The sequence below is a fragment of the Triturus cristatus genome, chromosome 8 (assembly GCF_964204655.1).
Source record: "Triturus cristatus chromosome 8, aTriCri1.1, whole genome shotgun sequence".
In the NCBI taxonomy this organism is placed as follows: Eukaryota; Metazoa; Chordata; class Amphibia; order Caudata; family Salamandridae; genus Triturus; species Triturus cristatus.
The window spans coordinates 1,160,350,369-1,160,364,937 of NC_140591.1; the positions used below are offsets into that span (position 1 = coordinate 1,160,350,369).

At 45.9% G+C, this 14,569-nt stretch overlaps 1 protein-coding gene across 3 annotated transcripts in view; it reads right to left on the reverse strand.

Moving 5' to 3' along the window:
• LOC146805541 (ATP-binding cassette sub-family C member 5-like) overlaps nucleotides 1–14,569 on the reverse strand; it is a 1,766,780-nt gene that overhangs the window by 1,075,100 nt on the left and 677,111 nt on the right. The gene's annotated exons all lie outside the window — the stretch shown is intronic.

Below are 14,569 nucleotides of genomic sequence, written 5' to 3' on the forward strand. Positions count from 1 at the left end.
TTACCCCTGCAATTACACCCTAGCACTGTCAGGTGGTGTCACATGGCTCTAGCCGCAACTCCACAAGTCACGTCACTCTGATATATTAGTTGCCAGCCGGCGTCAGTTCCTTATAGTCATCACCCCCTCAAAGGATCTCCTTGCTCCAGTCATTACAGTATGAGGGAGTCCCACTTACTGACATGCACCCTAACACGCTAGTTTTTTAAAATATTGTTACTAAATGAAGGCAATGCCTGCTTGCCTCCATGCCTGCTTGATTTCCTGTCCAACAACAGGTAAGAGAACGAGCTAGTTCTACTTTGTGTTTTTGCTTTGTTTTTGTATTTTAAATATTCTGTTATGCCGCATACCCTTACCGTGATATGTTTCTGCAATGCATGCTTCAGCGCTTCACGTGCATGGGCTTGACTAGGGCAGGGAGGGTCACAAGCGTTCGGCAGGCATGCCGAGCAAGTAGGTGTTGCTGCAGTACTTGGACCCCGCGGCTGTGTCTCGTGGGGTGCGCAGCTGTTGGGGAGGAGGCAGCCAGTTTTTAAACATTCCAAGTCTCATTTTTTGTGATACTGGGTTGCTTGGAAACGGGTAGGAATAGGAAGTGGTGCTCGAGCACCTCTTACTTCCTGCTTTGGTTTGCCGGTATGGAACCTAGGGACAAGTCTACTGTTCCTCCTGGGAAATCTGCTACAAGGAGAAAGCATGTCAAAACTTGGAGGACGATGATTTGTTGCAGATTTACAGATTCTCATTAATAATGCGGTCAGATTGCTTTGAATGAACCACAAGCAAAAAAGCAGAAGGGTGAGGTCAATGAGGATATGGACAATTCACCTAAGAGCAAATATGTGCAAGGAAAGGTTTTTTCGGATATGCAGGCACACATTCGCAAGGTCTTTGGTTTTGAACCAAAAACCCTTGAGGATGATTAGTTTTATTCCCAGTACAGTTCTTCTGTTGTGGACGATTTGGCCATGCATGACTTTATTAAGGAGATCCTTGCTAAGGAATGGAAGGATGTTTTTTGAGCAAACTATATCTCTTGGCTCAATTTGAGAATCAATATCTGCAGATTCCAAAGATCAACTCCATTTTATTTTCTACGGCGTCCTCTTCTTGTCATCTGAGGGGGCACTCTTTCAGATCCTGTTGGAAAGGTTGAGCCAGCTCTACAGAGGGCCTATGCAGACCTTTAATTTTGGAATAAGGGCCAGTACTTATTCAGCATATGCCTTGAAGGTTCACATTAAGGACTTTGAAAGATTATTTGTTTGCCGACAGGAACAGGGGGACCCAACACCTGTTGTGGCTCATATGGAGGTTTTGGCCCAATTCCAATTGGATGTCACATCAGATAATCTGTGTGCTTTTTCGTCCTCTTCAGGGGCTGCTGTGGCGGTGCGCAGGTCCCTGTGGACTAAACCATTGCATCTTGAATCTGCACAAAAATGTTAGATACATAAATTACCATTTGAAGGTCCTAAGTTGTTTATGGACAATTTGAACACTATGATACGGAGATCAGCTGAGGAAAAGAAAATATAAAAACCTTTTCAGTCAGTCCAAAAGAAAAATTCTTTCTTTCACAAACAGAATTTCCAGGCAATGTTAGCCTCGTCACATACCTTTCAAGGCCGGGCAGGGCTCGTGGTTGGGGAGCCATGTTAGCCAATAAATCCTGACTTCAGAATCAACAGACCCAAAGTACAAGTAAACAATTACTATCCCAGTGTCGGGGCAGGACTTCAGTTTTTCCTGGATCAGTGGCCCCAGGTGATACTGGACAAGTGGGTTCTCTCAATCATTTGCCAAGGTTATTAAATTCCCTTTTTCAGACTTCCTCCAGTGGGCCATTTTCGGGCTACTCCATTGTCTAAGGACACACAAAAACGAGATGCTATGTTGTCAGGAGTAGAGAAACTGCTCATCAAGGTAATCATCAGAGTGCCGCTTACAGAAAAGGGTCTGGGCCTCTGCACTATTCTTTTCTTAGTCCACAAGCCAGATGTTTCCGTCCAGTTCATCTTGGATTTGAAGAATCTAAACAAGTTGGTGAAAGTGGAGCTGTTTCGGATGAACACTTTGCAGACCATCATTCCGCTTTTCCAGAAGGGTGATTTTTGGCAACATTGGAGTTAGAGGACGCTTACTTTCACATCCCTATCCATGCAGAAAGCCAGAGGTTTCTGAGATTTGCGGTGAACAACATTAATTTTAGTTCCAAGTGTTACCATTCAGCATGTCGACTACTCCTCGAACCTTCACCAAGGTATTGGCTCAAACGGTGGGTGTTTTGTAGCTTTGGAGGTTCTCAGTGGTTCCATACCGTGACAATTATTTAATCTGTGCTTCCTCTCTTCCTAAGGCTCTGTTGGCTGTGGGGCCAATGATTGAACTACTTCAGCAATTGGGATTCCAACTGAACTTTGCGAAATCTCAACTGGCACCAGTTTAGCGGTTGCTGTTTATCGGAACGATTTTCAATACTCAAAAGGTGGCAACTGTTCTACTTTCAGCTCGGAGAGAGACTCTGCAAAGACTCCTGATGATTCTCTTGTCCTAGCAGCCTGTACCAGCCAGGAGTTGGTTGGGAGTCCAGGGCCTGATGGCGTCCAGCACTGAAGTTGTTCCTTGGGCTTGTCTGCATCTAAAACCTCCCATCAATCATCTGTTGTCCCACTGGAATCCCTCCCTTGCAGATTCGGCTTCCATGCTCCCCTTTCTCCTGCTCTGATTAAGGATTTTGGTTGGCTTCCACACATTTGGAGAAAGATGTCAGTTTTCAGCTTCCTCCTCTGTTGTTATTGACAACAGATGCCAGTCTGTGGGGTCACTATGGGGACACTGGAAGCAAAGGGTCAGTGGTTTCAGAGGGACAGGGTTTGTTTCTCAAATTGGCAGGAGTTGGATGCAATTTGGGAAGTAGTTCAGGAGTGTCAGACCCAGTTGCTGGGTGCAAATCTGCTGATTTGTACAGACAATCATGTGGCGCAGTGCTCTTTGAATTGCCAGGGATATACGTGGAGCGTTCGTCTCAATCATCCAGCCTTCCTCATTTGTTCATGAGGGATCCCCATCTCATAGCCATGTGAGACGTTTATATTCACGGTCAGCTCAATTATCATGTCTACAGTTTGAGCAGCAATCTTCCCTTCTCCGTCTTTTACAATCTGTTGAGGCACCTCTTCAGGGACATTTGTTTCCTGTTTGGGGATCCATGGATCGCATTTTTTGCCTCTCCCCACAATGCCCTCCTTCTGAGGTTCTGCTCAGAGATGGTTTGTCCACAGGCCTTGGCAGTGGATGCCCTTTCGATCCCTTGGCCCTCAGGTCTTCTGTGTTTGTTTCCTCCATTCCCCTCCTCCCTACGGTGCAGCAGAAGATTCGGGTGGAGTGGGTATTGGTCATTTTGATAGCCCCATTTTGGCCTTGTCACCTGTGGTTCCCTCTGATGCTTCACTTGATTGAGGTCAACTTCGTCAGGTTGCCAGTGATTCCATCCCCACTTCAATTTCCAGTTCTGTCATTGCCGGTCTCCGTCAACTGAAATTGACAGCTTAACACTTGAGCACTTAGCACTGGAAACAATGGGGTGCTCTTCTCTGTTGGCAGTGGATATTCAGAAGTCCTGTAAAGATTCTACTCTTAAGTCCTGTAATAAAAACTGGGGCTCCTTTGTGAAGTGGTGTGCTCCTCACAGGGCTGATCATGTAACCGGGGATCCAGTTCAGAGTCTTGAGATGTTTTCTAAGAGAACTATTGCTATTAGAGCTTGTCCAGGATCTGGGAATGATCTGGAAGGCACGACTCCTTTGGTGGTGCGTCTGTTAAGGAGCTTTCAGCTCCGTTGTGAGGTGTCACCAGTAATTATTCCTACCTGGGACTTGCCTACTGTTCTTCAGGCTCTCCAACTGCCCCTTTTTTAAACTTTTCTTAAAGCTGATTTGATGTGGTTGTCAGACGATGAAGTCAATCCACTCCAGGGCCCCCACAGAACCCTGCCCCCACCACATTTTCAACAGAGCTGCCGACACCATCGCACCCATGCTTCGACACACCATCAACCGCTCCCTGGCGAACACCTCCTTCCCCGACGACTGGAAACACACCAAGATCAACCCCCTCCTAAAGAAACCCTCGGCAGACCCTACCGACCTAAAAAATTACAGACCCATCTCCATGCTCCCGTTCCCAGCGAAAGTCATAGAGAAAGCCGTCAACAGCCAACTCACCACCTTCATCAAAGAAAACAACATCCTCGACTCCTCCCAATCCGGCTTAAAAAAAAACCACAGTAAAGAAACCACTTTCCTCGCCGCTATGGACGACATCCAATCCCTCCTGGACAGAGCAAACAGTAGCCCTCATCCTCCTCGACCTCTCAGCTGCCTTCGACACAGTCTCTCACCGCACCCTAACACGCAGACTTCACAAAGCAGGGATCCGGGACAAGGCCCTCGACTGGATCCACTCATTCCTCTCCGGTAGAACGCAGCGGGTCAGACTCCCTCCTTTCCTCTCGGACCCTACACCAACCACCTGCAAAGTCCCCCAGGGATCCTCCCTCAGCCCCACCATCTTCAATGTCTACATGTCGCCGTTCGCCCCAATCGTCAGGACCCACATACTCAACATTGCTTCCTACGCAGAAGACACCCAACTCATCCTCTCCCTATCCAACGAACCCAACACAGCCAAACACAACTTTCAAGAAGGCATGGAAGCAGTTGCCAAATGGATGAAAAGCAGCTGCATACAACTCAACACAGACAAAACAGAGGTACTCATCATGGGCCCACACCCCGACGCCTGGGACAACATCTGGAAGCCCGCCCACCCCCACAGACCACGCACGCAACCTCGGAATCATCCTGGACTCCGAGCTCAAAATGGACCGCCAGGTCAACTCTGTCGCATCCTCCTGCTTCCACACCCTCCGACTACTACGTACGACCTTCAAATGGATCCCCCTTGAGTGCAAAAAGACAGTCACTCACGCCCTCGTCACCAGCAGACTCGATTACGGCAACGCACTCTATGCCGGAATAAACAAAAAACCTCACCCGCAAGCTACGAAACATCCAGAACGCCGCCGCAAGACTGGTCCTCTACCTGCCAAGACACTGCCATATCTCCCAGCACCTGTGCACACTGCACTGGCTCCCCATCGAGGCTAGAATCACGTTCAAGATCCTCACCCATGCACACAAAGCCCTCCACAACGCCGGACCAGCATACCTGAACAGCCGACTCGCTTTCCACGTACCCCAAAGGACCCTACAATCAGCCCAGCTCTCCTACGCCTTGGTCCCCCGTGCCAGAAAGACCAGATCGGGAGGCTGCTCCTTCTCCTTCCTTGTGGCCAGAGCATGGAACGCCGTACCGCTCCACCTCAGACAGACTACATCACTCACCAGCTTCATGAGAAAACTCAAAACTTGGCTCTTCGACAGACCTTCTCCTTGATGGACTGGAACCTGCACCCCGCCCTCCTCCCCAGCGCCTTGAGACCCTTACGGGTGAGTAGTTGCGCTTAACAAGTACCTGATTGATTGATTGATTCTTCTTCTTGCCATTACCTAGGCTCAAACGCTGGGGGATTTGGGTGCTTTATTGATGTATTGCCCCATCTCCAACTGTATCCTGATAAAGTGATTCTGCGGTTGGTCCGTTCTTTGATCCAAACGTTTTCTCACAATCCCATTTGCAACAGGAGGTTATTCTTCCTGAATTTCCTTGTAGTGGTGATGAACAGATCCCCTTCTCTTTGGATGTTCGCAGGTCTCTATAGATCTAATTGCAGCGTACTAAGGAGTTTCGCCTTTCTCCGGCTCTGTCTCTTTTGGTGTGACTTATAGGGGGGAAAAGGTTACTACCTCCACGCTCATTAGGCTGGTGAGGTAGGCAATTTGTCAGTCCCTTAAATCCTTGGGTTTGGATCCCCCAGTTCAGGTTTAGGGATGTTCTAACAGATACGTTTCAGCTTCATGGGCTGAGGCTGTAGGGGGTTCTGTTCGGGAAATTGGTAGGGCTGCCACCTGGCAGTCACATCGCACTTTTATCAAGCACTATCGACTAGTTGTGTTACATGCTTTGATGGATAGTTTTGCTGTTGGTGTTGTAAGGGCAGCAGTCCTCATACTGTAATGACTGAGACAAGGAGGTCGTATGAGGAGGTAATGATTTATTACTTACCGGTAAACTTCATTACCCCAATTAAGGTCCCCCTCATCCCAGTCATTTCCCCTCCCTCACCCTACCCTGTTGTTTTGCCTGGTCTTGTAACTAGGAGGCATATGGAGAGCCCTTTACTAAGTTAAAAAAATAAAAATACTAGCATGTTATGGTGCCTGTCAGGAGGTGAGACTGCCTCATACTGTAATGAATGGGACGAGGAGGACCTTAATCGGTGTAATGAAGTTTACTGGTAAGTAATGGTTCATTCTGCACCCCATTGAGGTGTATGGAGAGGAACAGAGAGAGCCACAACAGCGACAAACACAACCCATAACATATTTGTATACCTAAGGATCTCAATCATGGCACTAGATCAATAGGGAAGAGGGAGAGTGGTGAGAAATGTGAGGAAGACTATGTATTCACCAGAAATATTTTTCCAGAAGATAAGTAACTTTTTCTTCTGAAGGATACATCTTCCCACAGAATAAGTGCCAAAACAGTACTTCCCTTTGAGGTGAGATTTAGCAGTGCCATTTAACCGAGGATATCTCCTTGGATGCAGCAAATCTTGGGCTAAATACCCATTACTGGGTGCCGAAGACATTGTGCATTGCATCTTTGTACTTAAATCATCTTCTATTTATATGGACCAAACTCCCTCTTTTTCATGTAATTCCTTGGTTGTGAGGCAGGAGTGCTTAGCAAAAGATACAAGGATGACAATGCAGCTTTCTGGCAGACGTCAGCAACAAGGAGGCATCTGAAGAGAGCCGTAGAAGCAGCCATGGGACTGACAAAATGAGCATGAAAGGCCAGGGAAGAGAAAATCCTGATATAAAGAATGACCCAATGTGCAATAGTGCATGTAGTCACCATATTAAACATTTTAGCTACAGCAACGCCCGTAAAAAGCAGGGCTAAAAAGTCTATCCAGTCATGTGCAGTGGATGTAAAAGGAAACAGCCTGCCTGGGATTCAGCCAATAAAGATGTTCCTCCTTTTTGGTTGGATGCGGAAGAGGAATGACAGATTGAGGACTAAGAAGACATGGCTGCTAGATAGCCCTAAACTGTAACAACCAATAGGCCCTGCTGAGCAATGGACAATGCAAATCAGAAGACTTTCAAACTAGGAGAGTTATAGGAGTTGATGCCTTCCAAATTGCACTATCAAACAAATTTAGCCCAGCGGCTTGTATAGATGGATTTAGTAGCACACATCTTGGCAGCCAAGATGACGCCATCTATGTAGACTTAGTGGCTGGCCATTGTGGCGGAGGACCAGGCCATCCTGTTGCAAATGTAGGTCCACTCTGTACAGAACAGGAATGGGAGGCGGAATTCTGAGTGACAACCAAGCAGTGTACCAGATCCTCTTCGACATGTCTGGGTCAATCAGAATAAGCTGTGCTCGATCATCCCACACCTTCTTCTGGATTTTTGATAGAAGCAAGATAGGTGGAAAGGTGTACGTATGGCAGGCATTAGGACCATACAAACCTGAAGGCATTCCCCAAAGAATCATATAGCCATCCAGAGTGAATGGTATGGCACACAACTGAGGTCACTTCCTATTCTGGGTCATTACAGAGAGATCCATAAAAGGAAACAAATCTGGATAAGATCACCTCTCTAGCTTGTGATCCTCCAGTGAGAGGTGACCCAGAACATCTGCCCTCACGTTGAGGGAGCCTGCTGGGTGAGCCGGGAAGATTCCCCTTCACTACTTCTACTTCCACACTTGAACTACTTTCCGACGTAGGCTTCTCAATTCCACACTACCCAGTCCAGATAATGGATTATAGTGATGTTGTTAAACAGAATCTGGATGTTACACCCTGAGACTGAAGGGAGAAATGTTGTGAAGGTAGGATGGCCTGCCTTCAGCTCAAGCACATATATGTACAAGTGGTGCTCTGTCTTGGACCAAAGGCCCAGTGAGATTATGCTGCTGAGATGAGCGTCCCAGCTAAGCCAGGATACTGTTGCCTTGTCTTGTGGTGAACTGATTGGGAGACATTATAGAAGTTTGGAGGGTGCCATCCACCTGTCCAGACCCTCATGCACCAAATGGAAAATTGCACCTGGGCCAAGAGGCTTCCCTGGCATTAAAGCCAGTGCTTCCTCAGTCGCCACAGGATATCTCCGATCTGTCACCTGGTGTAAGGCACCAACAGGATGCTTGAAGTTATGAGGCATAACCCGAGACCCGGATCTAGGTTTATGTCAGACATATTGGAATAATATCCCAAGCATCCGCAATCCTCTGCAGAGAAGGGAAGGCCATCAAAAGAGTGGTGTTGCTCGCCGCCTCCAATATGAGTCATCCTCTGTGCAGGAGTTAGGTGAGACTTCTGGATTTTGTTAAAGACCGGGTCATGGATGAAAGTATAGTTCCTGGAACAGCCTCAGGGACTTCACCTTCACCAGCTAATCATCCAAATACAGAACTACACGGACTTCCAACCTTCACACCTAAGTTGCCATGACCACAAGCATCTTCATGAAGACATGTGGTGCTGTCATTAATCCAAATAAGAGTACTGGAAATTGATTGTGTTGGGATCCCACCATGAATCTCAAGAAGTACCTGTGGGTGTGGAGAATCATAACATGAAAGTAAGTGCCATGGAAGGCCACGGAACTCAATCAATCTACCGAGTTCAAGGGCAAAAGAACCTGGTTCAGAAATAGCATTCTTAATTTGTTCTGCCAGATGAACAGATTTGCAATGCGGCATTCTAAGATAGGCAACACACCTCCATTCTTCTTGGGGACCAAGAAATAAAGGATGCGAAATCCGGTGACCCTCTCATTAAGGGTACCACTTCTTTGACTCCCTTTTCCAGCAAAACAAGGCCATCCATCTCCAAGACAGAGGCATGAGCCGGTGAGCACACATTGAAGAAGGTGGGTGGTGTCTGACAGGAAAGACTGGATGGCAACAAAATAGCCTTAGATGATGGCTGAATCAATCAGCCCTCTGCAGTAATCACCTCCAACTGAGTGACAAACTGGGAGATCCTCCCCTTGATTGAAAAATGGTGCTGTGAGGGAGGAACCAGAAAGGGTTTGAAGTGCCTGAGCCGACGGGGACAGTGGAGACTTGATGAGCTAGCTACTTAGCAATGCTCTTTCTAGTGGATACTCATAATTGCAGATTCCTCACCTTTTGAATAATCCCAAAAGCCACACTGAAACTAGAGATATTTCAGTAATGCGCCTATCATGCCGGTAGGTGGTGCCACATGGCTCAGAGGTGACTCCACAATGCCTCAAAAGTGAGAGTGTTGTAAATTGGCAGCGATTGGATTAGCATTAGCGGAATCCATCTTGTATTTAGAGGCTATCTTGTCCATTTTGTGGAATCCATTTTGTATTTCTGGCAGCCATTTTGTTTGACATGTGCTGCCATGTGCTCACCATGTGCTTTGTCCTCCCTCAGAGTTGACTGCTCTTGTAATCTGCCTAGAAACAAACTACATTTAGCATCTTCCACCTTTGCACCTGCCCAGTGAGTTTTCAGCTGTCCTTGCAGCTGTTAGTAGTATGTAACTGTCAGGATGTGTTTACTAGCATTGGCAAACTGTTAACTCCTCCTACTTGTCGACTGTGCAATTCTATATGACCTTATATGTACATAAAACCTTCTCCTCATGAGGCTTATTAAACTTTGTATTTTCTATTCTAGTGTCTGTGCCAACTTCTTCCTATTGGTCTGAGGACTCTGTGCAGAGAAGGGCGAACCCCTTGCACTGGTAGGCCTAGCTGAGGCCCACTTCTACAAATTGGCGCCCAACCAGTGGGGCTCATCGGCGACTCGGATGCCCAAAGGATTGGTCGCGACGAAGGATTGGAATCTCGCTCTGGACGCGATCGCTGCCCGATGAGACCCGAGTCTTGGCAACCACGGCGTTTTTCCTTTCTTTCTGATCTGACCATCTAGGTGGTGCCGGTCCTCGACTGAGATCTCTTCTGTTGATTCGCCGTGCAGTGACCATTTGGTCGATTTTAGAACTTGGCAGTTGGAATCTGGACACCAAGTGATTGGTAAGTGTCATTCTTTGGCGCTTGCTGTTGGTGTGTATGGCTGGGATTGGTAAGGTAGTTTAGTAACACTTACTGCGGCTTTTGTATTTTGGAATTTGTGTTGGCCAACTTGGATTTCTATGTGACTTATATATAAATTGCAATTTATATAGGCAGGTAATGAGGAGAATTTTCTCTATCTGAATTGATTTGAACGGCACATCGTACTAAAGGTACCTTAAGTGCTACTTTGATTATAATACTGCATATTCGGCACTATTTTTGGCATGCCTGTTTTCAGCACACTTCGTAGGATGTGTTGCTTTTGTAGTGGTACCAATTTGAGACTCGATGAAGCACAACCGGCCCCCCCAGAGGGGACACCTAATAGGGATATGTATATTAAGTATGGTCTTTCTTCTATAATCTACAGCACATTATGGAATAAATACACTCGTAAGGATTCTGAGTTGCGTTGGCCTATGCATGGGTCATTTGATTTACGAAAGATTGAGTATGTGGAACAATGTATGTTTAAGCGAAAGACTAGGCAAGATATGTTTGACTGTGTACGAATGTGGGAGAAAGAAGTGCGTGAACGAATGAAGCGTGAGCAAGCCTTGATTGAAAAAGAACAGCGAAAGAACATTTATGCAAAAGCATTAGAGTTGAAAAACAAAGAAATAAAAGAGTTAAAAGAGAGAGAAGATAGGGAGCGCAATTTACAGGTAACTGGCCAATACGCTGTTCGGCGGCCCCTTTATCCTATACTTAATAAACCACAAGATGATTTCTTATTATTAGATCGTCCTCCACCTCCGTATACTGTTCCTTCTGCCCCTCATGAGTCAGATGAGGACTCTAGTTCGGAGGAACATAAGGCACGAGAAACTTTTTCTATGTTGACCGCTGAGCGTGCGTCCCAGCTTAGATCTGCTGCTCGTAAAGCAGTTCGCAGCACTGCCCCCCCCTCTGAACTTCTAGATAGTATGAAAGGGTGGCAGGAAAGGGAGCAGCTGTATTTTACTGAGTTATTTGCCGCAGAGGTCCTTGAGCTGTTTAGGAAATATTCTGAGGAGTTAGAGCCCGACGATGTAGCAGATAATTGTAAGCAAATGCGTGATGGTCTTTTTGTTTTCTCCCAGGTGACTGATACAATCAGGCGTTTGGTTAAACTGCGTATTGATGCCGTCCGTTTGCGAGAGGAGAAAAAGGCTGCAGACGTAGCTGCACAGACATCTCAGACCGGCATGGCACAAGCTTCTATCTCCGGAAAAGATAAGACTATGATAGTTCATGCGAAACCTATGCGGGAGGCCGCGCCTTTGTATGTTCCTCCTAAAGGACAGGGTACAAGTGATGATAAGGCTTCTCTCGATGCAAAGGGTTATTTTATTTATAATTGGGTTTAAACTCCTTGGAATAGGACGGATGTCATGGCACTTAAAACTGCATTGCCTGATCCGCGGAAAAATCCAGCTGCTTTTTATGAGGAAGTTAAGAGTGCTATTAGCTCTTGTACTATGACTTTGCCTGATATTGATTTATTTTTCGGATTGATATTACCACCTGATATGTGGAGAACTGTTCGTAAAATTGATGATCGTGCAGCTTTTGGGGCGTTATGGAAAGACTTAGAACAAATGGATGTAGAAAGGGAACCCGCACAGAAGCCATGTCAGTTAATTTTAGATCTTCCCGCAGCTATATTAGTTAAAAACGATTATTCCCCCTAAAAAGATAGATTGGACTGTTTTAGCGTCTTGTAAGCAAAAGGCAGATGAATCGGTCTCTGATTTCTTTACATGTTTTGAAGAAGCATTCCACGATTTTAGTGGCCAGTCATTGACAGATGACACGGGCAGACATCTGTTTGTCGATAAATATGTTGCTAACCTGTTGCCAGGAATAGCTAGTTGCATAAAAGCCAGTGAGAGTTCATGGACTACCTCTTCTCCGGTTTCTCTCTTGACTATGGCTCAGTATTATGAACGCCAGGAATTAGAAGCAAAGGGTAATGAGGATAAAAAGACGAAAGAATTAAAAACGAAGGTTATGTTGGCTCAGGCTTATGGTCCGCCTTTTAGAGGTAGTGATAGAGGTGGATGTGGATCTTATGGTTCGTCTTTCCCTTCTTATACTCGTTCGAATTTGTCTGTTTACCAGTGCGCGTACTGTAATAAATTTGGGCATTGGGCTTCCGATTGTCCAGCACTACGTGCTCAGCAGCGTCCACGTGGTCGGGGACAAAAGAGAAATCGTTCAGGATATTCAGGGCCTAGAGGATGCACAGGTGATCGTGCTAGGTTTGATGGTAATATACGTGGGCAGGATGGGTTTAACACTTTTGATAGAAGGAACCAATATCAAATGTCTGACTATGTGCAGTCTGATTTTCAAGATTCTGCTCATGCATAGGATTGCCTAGGATGGGGTAAGGAATCAGTTGAAGTTCCAGTAGATCAGAGGGGTCCCTATGTTACAGCAAATGTGTTGGGTTCTACTGATCAGTTTCTGGTTGATACAGGAGCTACTCGTAGCGCCTTGTCTAAACAATTGGTTCCAAGGGCTCCCCTGTCTGGCTTAACCATTACATCGATAGGTTTCGATGGAACCCCTTCCCTTAGCCCACTGTCACAACCACTTGCATTCCATGTGGATAAATGTACTGCTCCATGTCCATTTTTGCTTTCCCCGAATACACCAGACAATATTGTGGGTCTTGATATGCTCAAATATTTCAGGGCTGCGATATGATGTTCTCCAGAAGGTGTACGTGTTATCTTGAATGACAACCATCCTGTGAAGGAGAGAGCTTGTCTTGTTAAAGAGGATATTGCAGTAGCTTCACTCCCTAGTACTTTGTGGGCTACTTCAGACACTGATGTAGGGCAAATGGTTATTCCACCAGTACATATTAGTGTCAAGGAGGGCGCTGTGCTGCCACGTTTGCCTCAATACAAAATTTTACAGGAAGGCGAAGAAGCACTCAGACGTATTGTCCATGATCTCATTAAAGTGGGGGTTGTTGAGAAAGTTCCTTACAATGTTTGTAACAGTCCGATTCTTCCTATTCTGAAAAAAGATACTGACACTAGGATTTACCGATTCATTATTGATTTGCGAGAAGTTAACAAGATTGTAGTACCACAATACCCCGTGGTTTCTGACATAACGACACTTCTTACTTTGGTTCCTCCGACAGCAACTACATTCTCTGTGATAGACTTGAAGAATGCTTTCTTTTCGATCCCTATTCATCCTGATAGCCGATATTTGTTCGGTTTCACTTTGAATAATCGATCGTATAGATTTTGTAGAGTTCCTCAAGGCTATACTGAGAGTCCTAGTATTTACAGTCAAGCATTAAAAAGACAACTTGATTCTTTCGTTTTGCCTGAAGGTGTGGCTCTCGTACAATATGTCGATGACATCTTGTTGGCAGCCGATACCCCTGAACAGTGTGAAAAATGTACTTTGTCCTTGCTTTCTTTTCTTGCTTCCCATCATCACAAAGTGTCACAAAAGAAATTGCAATATTGTAGACCGAAGGTAACCTACTTAGGTCACCTTCTGTCTAAGGAGGGCCGTGCACTCACACCAGATCGCATTCAAGCTATTATAGACACACCAGTGCCCCGTACTCAGAAAGATGTCCATGCATTCATTGGTCTTACTTCTTTTTGTAGGCAATGGATATTAGGGTTTTCACACATTGTTAAACCCTTGCTAGCACTTTTTACTAAAGATACTCCAATGCCCCTCCTATGGACAGATGAATGTGAGACTGCTTTCCGACAGTTACGACAAGCTCTTTGTTCAGCACCAGTGTTAGGTACTCCAGATTATACGAAGCCTTTTACACTCTATGTACATGAGAAAGATGGATGCGCATTGTCAGTTTTAGTGCAGACACACGGTGACAAACAGCGCCCCTGTGCATATTTTTCAGCAGTACTTGATCCTGTTGCTCGTGCGTTACCTGGATGCTTCCGTTCAGTTGCAGCAACAGCTGTGTCAATACGTCAGAGTGAAGGGATAGTTTTATCACATAAGCTGTTGGTGCTAGTACCCCATGCGTTGATGCCCTTTTAAATCAGACGAGGACGCAGCATTTAACTAGTGCTCGTCTGACAGGATACGAATTGACATTGTTGGCCCCTCACATTACACTAAAGAGATGTGCTACACTAAACCCAGCCACTTTGTTGCCATACCCGGTGACTCAGTCTCAGTCACAGGAGTCTCATGATTGTATATTCCTTACTGAGGAACAGACAAAGGGTCATGTCGATTTGCAAGACACGCCCTTTCAAGTGTTGATGGGGAACTATGGGTTGATGGGTCCTGTTTGAAGTTACCAG